General features: G+C 31.1%; 1 protein-coding gene across 1 annotated transcript in view; it reads right to left on the bottom strand.

Moving 5' to 3' along the window:
* The window catches only part of nAChRalpha6 (nicotinic acetylcholine receptor alpha6), a 961717-nt gene that overhangs the window by 631249 nt on the left and 317621 nt on the right, over nucleotides 1–12847 (bottom strand). The window lies entirely within an intron of this gene.

Here is a 12847-nt window from a genome sequence, read left to right as displayed (position 1 = left end):
CACTAAACGTGGATTTTTTAAAGAATATTTTTTCAACTACCATTTCACCAATAAACGTGGATTTTTTAAAGAATATTTTTTCAACTACCATTTCACCACTAATCGTGGATTTTTTAAAGAATATTTTTTCAACCACCAATAGACCACTAAACGTGGATTTTTTAAAGAATATTTTTTCAACCACCAATAGACCACTAAACGTGGATTTTTTAAAGAATATTTTTTCAACCACCAATAGACCACTAAACGTGGATTTTTTAAAGAATATTTTTTCAACCACCAATAGACCACTAAACGTGGATTTTTTAAAGAATATTTTTCCAACCACCAGTAGACCACTAAACGTGGATTTTTTAAAGAATATTTTTTCAACCACCAATAGACCACTAAACGTGGATTTTTTAAAGAATATTTTTTCAACCACCAATAGACCACTAAACGTGGATTTTTTAAAGAATATTTTTTCAACCACCAATAGACCACTAAACGTGGATTTTTAAAGAATATTTTTTCAACCACCAATAGACCACTAAACGTGGATTTTTTAAAGAATATTTTTTCAACCACCAATAGACCACTAAACGTGGATTTTTTAAAGAATATTTTTTCAACCACCAATAGACCACTAAACGTGGATTTTTTAAAGAATATTTTTTCAACCACCAATAGACCACTAAACGTGGATTTTTTAAAGAATATTTTTTCAACCACCAATAGACCACTAAACGTGGATTTTTTAAAGAATATTTTTTCTAGGACCACTAGCTCACTAAACGCGGATTTTTTAAAGAATATTTTTTCTAGGACCACTAGCTCACTAAACGCGGATTTTTTAAAGAATATTTTTTTCAACGACCATTCGACCACTAAACTTCGATTTTTGAAGAATATTTTTTCAACGACCATTTGACCACCAAGCGCGGATTTTTTAAATAATATTTTTCAGCGAGCATAAACGTAGATTTTTAAAGAATATTTTTTAACTACCACTTGACCACTAAACGTGGATTTTTTAAAGAATATTTTTTCAACTACCATTTGACCACTAAACGTGGATTTTTTTAAAGAATATTTTTTTCAACTACCATTTCACCACTAAACGTGGATTTTTTAAAGAATATTTCTTCAACTACCATATGACCACTAAACGTGGATTTTTTTAAAGAATATTTTTTCAACTACCATTTGACCACTAAACGTGGATTTTTTTAAAGAATATTTTTTTCAACTACCATTTCACCACTAAACGTGGATTTTTAAAGAATATTTCTTCAACTACCATATGACCACTAAACGTGGATTTTTTTAAAGAATATTTTTTTCAACTACCATTTCACCACTAAACGTGGATTTTTTAAAGAATATTTTTTCAACTACCATTTCACCACTAACCGTTGATTTTTTAAAGAATATTTTTTCCAACGACCACTAACTCAGTAAACGTGGATTTTTAAAGAATGTTTTTTTCAACGACGTGCATTTTTTAAAGAATGTTTTTTCAACGACGTGCATTTTTTAAAGAATGTTTTTTTCAACGACGTGCATTTTTTAAAGAATATTTTTTCTAGGACCACTAAACGTGGATTTTTTAAAGAATATTTTTTCTAAGACCACTAAACGTGGATTTTTTAAAGAATATTTTTTCTAGGACCACTAAACGTGGATTTTTTAAAGAATATTTTTTCTAGGACCACTAAACGTGGATTTTTTAAAGAATATTTTTTCTAGGACCACTAAACGTGGATTTTTTAAAGAATATTTTTTCTAGGACCACTAAACGTGGATTTTTTAAAGAATATTTTTTCTAGGACCACTAAACGTGGATTTTTTAAAGAATATTTTTTCAACCACCAATAGACCACTAAACGTGGATTTTTTAAAGAATATTTTTTCAACCACCAGTAGACCACTAAACGTGGATTTTTTAAAGAATATTTTTTCAACCACCAATAGACCACAAAACGTGGATTTTTTAAAGAATATTTTTTCAACCACCAATAGACCACTAAACGTGGATTTTTTAAAGAATATTTTTTCAACCACCAATAGACCACTAAACGTGGATTTTTTAAAGAATATTTTTTCAACCACCAATAGACCACTAAACGTGGATTTTTTAAAGAATATTTTTTCAACCACCAATAGACCACTAAACGTGGATTTTTTAAAGAATATTTTTTCAACCACCAATAGACCACTAAACGTGGATTTTTTAAAGAATATTTTTTCAACCACCAATAGACCACTAAACGTGGATTTTTTAAAGAATATTTTTTCAACCACCAATAGACCACTAAACGTGGATTTTTTAAAGAATATTTTTTCAACCACCAATAGACCACTAAACGTGGATTTTTTAAAGAATATTTTTTCAACCACCAATAGACCACTAAACGTGGATTTTTTAAAGAATATATTTTCAACCACCAATAGACCACTAAACGTGGATTTTTTAAAGAATATTTTTTCAACCACCAATAGACCACTAAACGTGGATTTTTTAAAGAATATTTTTTCAACCACCAATAGACCACTAAACGTGGATTTTTTAAAGAATATTTTTTCAACCACCAATAGACCACTAAACGTGGATTTTTTAAAGAATATTTTTTCAACCACCAATAGACCACTAAACGTGGATTTTTTAAAGAATATTTTTTCAACCACCAATAGACCACTAAACGTGGATTTTTTAAAGAATATTTTTTCAACCACCAATAGACCACTAAACGTGGATTTTTTAAAGAATATTTTTTCAACCACCAATAGACCACTAAACGTGGATTTTTTAAAGAATATTTTTTCAACCACCAATAGACCACTAAACGTGGATTTTTTAAAGAATATTTTTTCAACCACCAATAGACCACTAAACGTGGATTTTTTAAAGAATATTTTTTCAACCACCAATAGACCACTAAACGTGGATTTTTTAAAGAATATTTTTTCAACCACCAATAGACCACTAAACGTGGATTTTTTAAAGAATATTTTTTCAACCACCAATAGACCACTAAACGTGGATTTTTTCTAGGACCACTAGCTCACTAAACGCGGATTTTTTAAAGAATATTTTTTTCAACGACCATTCGACCACTAAACTTCGATTTTTGAAGAATATTTTTTCAACGACCATTTGACCACCAAGCGCGGATTTTTTAAATAATATTTTTCAGCGAGCATAAACGTAGATTTTTAAAGAATATTTTTTAACTACCACTTGACCACTAAACGTGGATTTTTTAAAGAATATTTTTTCAACTACCATTTGACCACTAAACGTGGATTTTTTAAAGAATATTTCTTCAACTACCATATGACCACTAAACGTGGATTTTTTTAAAGAATATTTTTTTCAACGACCATTCGACCACTAAACTTCGATTTTTGAAGAATATTTTTTTAACGACCATTTGACCACCAAGAGCGGATTTTTTAAATAATATTTTTCAGCGAGCATAAACGTAGATTTTTAAAGAATATTTTTTAACTACCACTTGACCACTAAACGTGGATTTTTTAAAGAATATTTTTTCAACTACCATTTCACCACTAAACGTGGATTTTTTAAAGAATATTTTTTCAACTACCATTTCACCACTAACCGTTGATTTTTTAAAGAATATTTTTTCCAACGACCACTAGCTCAGTAAACGTGGATTTTTAAAGAATGTTTTTTTCAACGACGTGCATTTTTTAAAGAATGTTTTTTTTAACGACGTGCATTTTTTAAAGAATGTTTTTTTCAACGACGTGCATTTTTTAAAGAATATTTTTTCTAGGACCACTAAACGTGGATTTTTTAAAGAATATTTTTTCTAAGACCACTAAACGTGGATTTTTTAAAGAATATTTTTTCTAGGACCACTAAACGTGGATTTTTTAAAGAATATTTTTTCTAGGACCACTAAACGTGGATTTTTTAAAGAATATTTTTTCTAGGACCACTAAACGTGGATTTTTTAAAGAATATTTTTTCTAGGACCACTAAACGTGGATTTTTTAAAGAATATTTTTTCTAGGACCACTAAACGTGGATTTTTTAAAGAATATTTTTTCTAGGACCACTAAACGTGGATTTTTTAAAGAATATTTTTTCTAGGACCACTAAACGTGGATTTTTTAAAGAATATTTTTTCTAGGACCACTAAACGTGGATTTTTTAAAGAATATTTTTTCTAGGACCACTAAACGTGGATTTTTTAAAGAATATTTTTTCTAGGACCACTAAACGTGGATTTTTTAAAGAATATTTTTTCTAGGACCACTAAACGTGGATTTTTTAAAGAATATTTTTTCTAGGACCACTAAACGTGGATTTTTTAAAGAATATTTTTTCTAGGACCACTAAACGTGGATTTTTTAAAGAATATTTTTTCTAGGACCACTAAACGTGGATTTTTTAAAGAATATTTTTTCTAAGACCACTAAACGTGGATTTTTTAAAGAATATTTTTTCTAGGACCACTAAACGTGGATTTTTTAAAGAATATTTTTTTTAGGACCACTAAACGAGGATTTTAAAGAATATTTTTTTAGGACCACTAAACGTGGATTTTAAAGAATATTTTTTTAGGACCACTAAACGTGGATTTTAAAGAATATTTTTTCTAGGACCAACGACCATTTGACCCCTAAACGTGGATTTTATAAAGAATAGTTTTGGTTGACGTAGGGGTTGGAAGATACCAAGGAACGGTCCTGACCGGTTTTAACATGGCAAAGCCCAGGATTTATCTTGGTCCCTCTTTCATCTCAAGTGGACACTGACCTCCCCGTGGTGTTACGTGGGGAACTGCCTTTAACACCCGTTAAAGGTAGTGAGCTAACATGTGCCGCGCGTTCACCCATAAGAACGTTAAAAACTTGGGTTTGGACGTCGGGTTAGTAACCATCCCCGGGAAAAAACAGCCTACAATGAAAAAACGAAAGAAAATAAAAACAAACCCCTCTTAAATTGACGAACCCCGCAAACGTTTTACGGACCATGATCTGCCAATCTGCACCTGGAATGTTCGCACTCTTTATAGAGAAGGTGCAGTCTTCGCATTGGCAGACGTACTTGAAAAGTACAAGGCCGATATTACTGCCATACAGGAAGTACGTCACCTAAAGGTGACGCACTGTATTATAGCTGCCATGACACAAAGTATGAGTTTGGTTGCGGATTTGTAGTTGGTCGGAGGTTAAAACATCTGGTCTCCAGCTTCACCCCAGTGAATGAAAGACTTGCTGCAATTCGAATAAAAGCTAAATTCTTCAACATCAGCTATATTTGCGCTCATGCTCCCACCGAAGAAAAGGACGAACAGACCAAAGATATATTTTACGAGTGTTTAGAAGAAACATATGACCGTTGCCCTGCCCATGACATTAAAATCATTCTAGGTAATTTTAATGCCAAAATTGGAAAGGAGAATATCTTTGGCCCAACAGTCGGGAAATTCAGTCTCCATAGTGAAACATCTGACAATGGTATGGGGCTGATAGACTTTGCAGTTGCAAAAAACATGGTAGTTAGCAGTAACAGATAGCCTAAGCATATTTCACTCAACTGGCCCAACTGCTTAATCAAAGCACTCCTCGTCCCGATAACATATAAGGACAATGGCAACATATTCCCCACTCCATGCAAACAGCCGCAAAATCCATACTTTGATACCAGAGACCTCCACAAAGGAATTCATGGTATGACCAGGAGTGTCGTGCTGCTACCGAAGAGAAAAATGCGGCATATAGCGCTACCTTACAATCAGTTGCAACGCGTAGCGTACGAGAGAGATATCGGGAGAAACGGAGAGAAGGGAAACGTCTTATCCGCAAGAAAAAGAGAGAAATGGAAAATCGGGAGTGTGAAAAAATCGAGATGTACAGGAGGCCGAATGAAGTCCGAAAATTCTACCAAAGAGTAAAACATCAAACAGATGGCTTTGGTACAGGCACTTCCTCCTGTAGAGAACATAAAGGTAATCTGGTAACAGATACAGATAGCGTGCTCAGGATATGGAAGGAACATTTTTCCAATCTGCTGGTATCCAATAGTAGCGAAGTCGACGAAGATACTACAGATCCAATCCCAGAAGATGGTATTGAATGTATACCACCCGGCTAAGATGAGGTAAAGACAGCAATAAATCGGCTGAAGAATAATAAGGCAGCAGGAGCTGATGGCCTACCAGCCGAGCTGTTTAAAACCGGAGGCGACGCGCTGATAAGGTGTATGCATCAGCTAGTTAGCACCATCTGGCAGGAAGAACGCGTACCCGACGATTGGAACCTGAGCATCCTATGTCCCGTCCACAAGAAAGGAGATAAGACTGTATGCTCCAACTATAGGGGCATAAGTCTTCTCCCTATTGCCTATAAGATAGTGTCAGGGACATTGTGCGAACGTCTAAAGCCAATGGTCAACGAAATAATTGGACCATACCAATGTGCCTTAGACCTGCCAAGTCCACCATTGACCAGATATTTACCCTGCGGCAAATCCTAGAGAAGACCAAAGAGATGCAGATCGACACATATCACCTTTTTGTCGATTTTTAAGCAGCATTCAACAGTCCCCTCCGATCAAAGGTATTCCATGCAATGTCTGAATTTGGTATCCCCGCAAAACTAATCCGGTTTTGTAAGATGACTTTAACTGATACTAGGTCTTCAGTTAAAATAGGAAAAAACCTCTCCGAAGAGTTTTGTACCGAAAGAGGTTTCAGGCAAGGAGACAGCTGTCGTGTGATCTTTTCATCATCCTGCTAGAAAAGGTTATACAAGAGGCAAACGTCAACAGAAGTTGCACAATCTACACTAATAGACACATGTTACTTGCTTATGCTGATGACATAGACATCATGGGACGATCAGTAAAGGAAGTAACTGTTACCTTTAGGAAGGTCGAAGCAGAATCTGCGAAAGTGGGTCTTGCGGTAAACGGCGAGAGGACCAAGTTGGTGGTGTCGACGCACAATGCGTCCATTGAGATCGGACCAACTGTTGAAGTTGGTTCCTATAATATTGAGGTAGTAAAAGACTTCGTCTACCTCGGCACCGCCGTTAACACAACAAACAACATCAGTTGTGAAATAAAAAGAAGAATTGTATTGGCCAACAGATGCTACTTTGGTTTAAGTAAGCAGTTTAAAAGCAAAGCCACATCTCGTCAAACAAAAATAACGCTCTACAAAACACTGATACGACCCGAGCTAATGTATGGCTCCGAAGCATGGGTACTTGCGCAAGCAGATAAGGCAGTGCTTGGTGTGTTTGAGAGGAAAATTCTTTGAAAGATCTACGGGCCGATTTGCGTTGACGGTGAATATCGTCGTCGTATGAACCACGAGCTATATCAGCTATACAAAGACATGAATATAGTTAAACGTATTGAGATGAAACGATTGCGTTGGCTAGGCCATATCATGAGAATGAGCGATGATGAACCCGCTAAAAAGGCGTATGAATACATGCCACATGGCGGTGCACGCAGAATCGGCAAGCCTAAGCTTCGATGGAGCATACAAGTGGATGAAGAAATGAAAAGGCGCGGTATTCCACAAAGTCAAGCGAAAAACAGAGAGGAATGGAGATCTTTTATTAGTTCGGTCTATGGAACAAATGTTCTGTAATGGGCCAACTAAGTAAGTAAGTAAGTAAACACCAAGAAATTGTCCCATAAATAAACTTCTATTCTTGTTGCTTTTGAACAAAAGTTGTAAAGATTTTTTAAACTTCTTTTTGGCATCTCCTTCCATAACTTAACACTTTAATCCACAACACTAAAGCGTTCTCTTCATCAGCATATCCGTAATAACTTATTTTCACACCTTTCAGAATTTGCTGTTGAGGGGGGTGTAAGAAAACACACATACCTTGTGGCACTTCTTTACATACAGGTACAAACACACCCACTCGGAGTGTTAGGAGTTATTGACAAAAATTCATAAAATATTTCTACAACTTGGGGAATAGGTAGCTACAATCACTTATATATGCAGACACATATGCCTACACATACATATCTACACATACATACATTATGTAGTTTGTCAACTAAACTTTTATAAGTTCTCCATACAAGTTGGTGACAATGTATAAAATTTACTAAGTTCTTGCAAAAAAACCAACAACAAGTAGTCAAACACTCAAACACACACATATATAATGTTCATATGTATAACAGACTGAGATTGTTTCAAGTATCCCTGTAGGATATGTAATATGTGTATGTACATGTATTGTAAATTTAGATGTATTCATGTGCGAGATTTTGTTTGAATTTACAAGTGCTAAACACCCGGGCAGAGAGGCACATATGCCTTTTACAATCAAAAGGTATACTGCTGTGTTCTCACCAGAGCAATAACACAAAAACAAGAATGACAATAGCAAGAACACAATTTACCTAAACTACAGCAACTATGCAAACACACACACACACACAGTCGCACATCCCCAAACACCGAAATAACACAAAATGTTTACATTGTTTTGTAAAGTTTTTGGGGGCAGGGACAAAATGTGTTAATGAAGTTTGTGTGTGTGAGTATGTACACACTCACACACACAAACTTCATGTGGAATGTCCGCAGGACTTTAATTGAAAATTTTGCTAAAATTTTCTGAACTATTGAGGCACAGGGTTATTGTCTGAGGGAAACTGAAGATCCATATTTTAGGTCACAGGATATATTTAATACAAAATAGAACTGAGTCAACGAGACTTACCCAAAAATATCAATATTAATTTTAAAAGGACTCCAAAAAACATACCTGAAAAAAACCAAGAAAAATATATTTATTAACATAAAATTATTATAATATATAGAAAATACATTTTATTTTTTAAAAAAATCTACGCTTGAAGCCTGGATGACGGCATAAAAATATTAAAAAAATACTATAAATATTAAAACATCGACGTTTTCAAAAATATTACTTAAAAAACAACATTAAAAATATTCTTAAAAATCAAAATATTAAGTATCCAAATATTCTTTAAAAAATCTATGATTTAAAACAAATATTTTTTAAAAAATCCATGATTCTTCAAAAATTCAAGATTTCGTAAAAATATTCAAAGATGTGTTTTTTAAAAATCTTCGAATACTGGTGGATGGCAAACATATTTTTTTAGAAATTTACGAATGCTGGTGGATGGGTAAAATATTTTTTAAAAAATCAACTGCTGCTGCTGGACGGCAAAATTATTTAAAAAAACCCACGACAGCTTGTGTAAGGCAAAAATATTTTTAAAAAATCTTCGAATGCTGGTGGATGGCAAAAATATTTATAAAAAAATCCACGACTACTGGTGTATGAACAAAATATTTTTTAAAAAAATCCACGCCTGCAAGTGGATTTAAAAACTTTTTGTAAAAACATTTTTAAAACATCCACGATTTTTCTAAAAATATTCTTTAAAAAAATCACGATTTTTGTAAAAATATTCTTTAAAAAATCACGATTTTTGTAAAAATATTCTTTAAAAAATTCACGATTTTTGTAAAAATATTCTTTAAAAATCCACGATTTTTGTAAAAAAATCTATAAAAATATTCTTTGAAAATCCAAGATTTAAAAAGATATTCTTTAAAAAATCCATAATTTTGTTAAACAAAATTTTTGAAATAAGCAAGATTTCCTAAAATTGTTCAAAGGTATTTTTTAAAAAATCTACGAGTGCTGGTGGATGGCAAAACTATTTTTTTAGAAATTCACGAAAGCTGGTGGATGGCAAAAATGTTTTTTAAAAAAATCCACTACTGCTGGTGAAAGACAAAAAATATTTTTTTTAAAAAATCTACGAATGTTGCTGGTAGGCAAAAACAGTTTTAAAGAATCCACGAATGCTAGTAGATAGCAAAAATATTTTTTTAAAAAATCCACGAAACCTGTTGGATTGCAAAAATATGCAAAAAGTATTTTTAAAAAAATCCACTAATGCTGGTGGATGACAAAAATATTTTTGTAAAAATCCACGGCTGTTGCAGTATTAACTAAATATTTTTTTAAAAAAATCCACGACGGGTGGTGTATGAACAAAATATTTTTAAAAAAAATCCAAGCCTGTTAGTGGATTTAAAAACATTTTGTAAAACCATTTTTAAAAAATTCACGATTTTTGTAAAAATATTTTTTAAAAAATTCACGATTTTTGTAAAGATATTCTTTGAAAAATCCAAGATTTTTGTAAAAATATTCTTCAAAAAATCCTAAATTTCTTTAAAAATATTCTTTAAAATATCCAGAATTTTTGAAAACATTTTCTTTAAAAAATCCAAAACTTTTGTCAAAATATTGATGAAAAAATCCACGTTCTTTGTAACAATATTCTATAAAAAATTCACAATTTTAGTAAATATATTCTTAATAAAATCCACAATTTTTGTAAAAATATTCTATAAAAAATCCACGATTTTTTTAAAAAATCTTCCTCAAAAATTCCACGATTCTAAATAAAAATATTCTTTTTAAAATCCACGATTTTTGTAAAAGTTTTCTTTAAAAAATCCACAATTTTTTAAAAATATTCATAAAAAATCCACGATTTAAAATTATTCTTTAAAAAATTCACGATTTTTCTAAACATATTCTTTAAAAAAGAATATTCTTAAAAATATTCTTTAAAAGTATTTGTAAAAAATATTCTATAAAAATCCTTGATTCTTTTAAAAACATTCTTTAATAAATCCCCGATTTTTGCAAAAAAATACTCTTTAAAAATCCACGATTTTTGTAAAAAAATTCTATAAAAATCCTCGATTTTTCGTAAAATATTCTTTACAAAATGTACGATTTTTGTAAAACTATTGTTTTAAAAAATCTATGATTTTTGTAAAAATCTTCTTTTAAAATTCACGAGAGGATTGCAAAAGTATTTTTTAAAAAATCCACGAATGATGGAGGACGGCAAAAGTATTTTTTAAAAAATTCACTACTGCTGCAGGCTTTTTAAAAACCTTCGAATGCTGGTGGATTGTAAAAATATTTTTTAAAAAATTCACGACTGCTGGGGTATGAAAAACATATTTTCTTAAAAAATCCATGACGGCTCGTGTATGAACAAACTATTTCTTAAAAAATCCAAGCCTGTTAGTGGTTTTAAAACATTTTGTAAAAAAAATTTTAAAATATTCACGATTTTTCTAAAAACATTTTTTAAAAAATTCACGAATTTTGTAAAAATATTCTTTAAAAAATCCACGACTATTATAAAAATATTCTTAAAAAATTCAAGATTTTTGTAAAAAAATTCTTTAAATATCCCAGATTTCTGTAAAAAAATATTCTCTAAAAAATCCAGAATTTTTGAAAACATTTTCTTTAAAAAATTCAATTTTTTTTTAAATATTGTTGAAAAAATCCGCTGTATTTGTAAAAATATTTTATAAAAAATACACAATTTGTGTAAATATATTCTTTAAAAAATCACAATTTTTGTAAAACTATTCTATAAAAAATCCATGATTTTTGTAAAAATCTTCCTCAAAACTTTTACGATTCTAAATAAAAATATTCTTTATAAAATTCAAAATTTTGTAAAAAATATTCTTTATAAAATCCACAATTTTTTAAAAATATCCCTAAAAAATCCACGATTTTTGTAAAAATTTTATTTAAAAAAATTCACGATTTTTCTTAAAATATTCTTTAAAAAATCCACTATTTTTCTCAAAATATTCTTTAAAAAAAATTTTACAAAATATTCTATAAAAATCCTCGATGTTTCTAAAATTATTCTTAAAAAATTAACGATTCCTGCCAAAAAAATTCTTTAAAAAATCCACGATTTTTGTAAAAATCGTCCTCGAAAATTCGACTATTCTAAATAAAAATATTCTTTATAAAATCCACGATTTTTTGTAAAAATATTCTTTAAAAAATTCACGATTTTTCTACAAATATTATTTAAAAAACTCACGATTTTTGTAAAAATCTTCTTTTAAAATTCACGAATTATGTTAAAATTTCCTTTAAAAGATCCACGCTTTTTGTAAAAAATATTCTCTAAAAATTTTTGAAAAAAATGTCTTTAAGAATTTTTGTAAAAAATATTTTTGTGTTTATTTTAGCTTGAGTCCATATTTTGTTGTAATTCAATTGTTTGAATAACAACAAAATATTTTAAAGTGGATATGAAATTGATTAGTTGCGGGCGAAGGGTAGGGAATACTATAGTTTCAGTTGTCACCAAACAACTTCATCAGTTCCCTTTTTTCGCCGACTCTGTATCGATAAACAGGTCAATAAAGCCATCTAGCAAATTAAATAAAATGAGAAATTTGCTGTATGGCCCTAAAGCTGTTTACCCTACAATTTGAGTCGAACTAAAGAATTTTATATATATAGATGGCTTTATTGACCTGTTTATCGATACAGAGTCGGCGAAAAAGGGAACTGATGAAGTTGTTTGGTGACAACTGAAACTATAGTATTCCCTACCCTTCGCCCGCAACTAATCAATTTCATATCCACTTTAAAATATTTTGTTGTTATTCAAACAATTGAATTACAACAAAATATGGACTCAAGCTGAAATAAACACAAAGATGTAAAATTCTGCAGTCCAACAATAAAAAACGCCAACAACAATAATAGGCATCAGCACGGCCTTGTTGATCAATGCGTAATGCAAAAACAACAACTTTCTCGTTGTTTTACCCCCGCTTATTGAAGCAACACTCCTATGTTCGTATTCTTTGCAAAGCAAAGACGACATAAAAACAGTGGTGGATATAAAATTCTTTAGTTCGCAAAAAATTCTTTAGTTATAGCAAATTTCTCATTTTGTTTAATTTGCTGGATGGGCTTATTGACCTGTTTATCGATACAGAGTCGGCGGAAAAGGGAACTG

This window comes from Musca autumnalis, unplaced genomic scaffold (genome assembly GCF_047663935.1).
Source record: "Musca autumnalis isolate F117 unplaced genomic scaffold, ASM4766393v1 scaffold_2, whole genome shotgun sequence".
In the NCBI taxonomy this organism is placed as follows: Eukaryota; Metazoa; Arthropoda; class Insecta; order Diptera; family Muscidae; genus Musca; species Musca autumnalis.
This window is presented reverse-complemented; position numbering and strand designations above follow the sequence as displayed.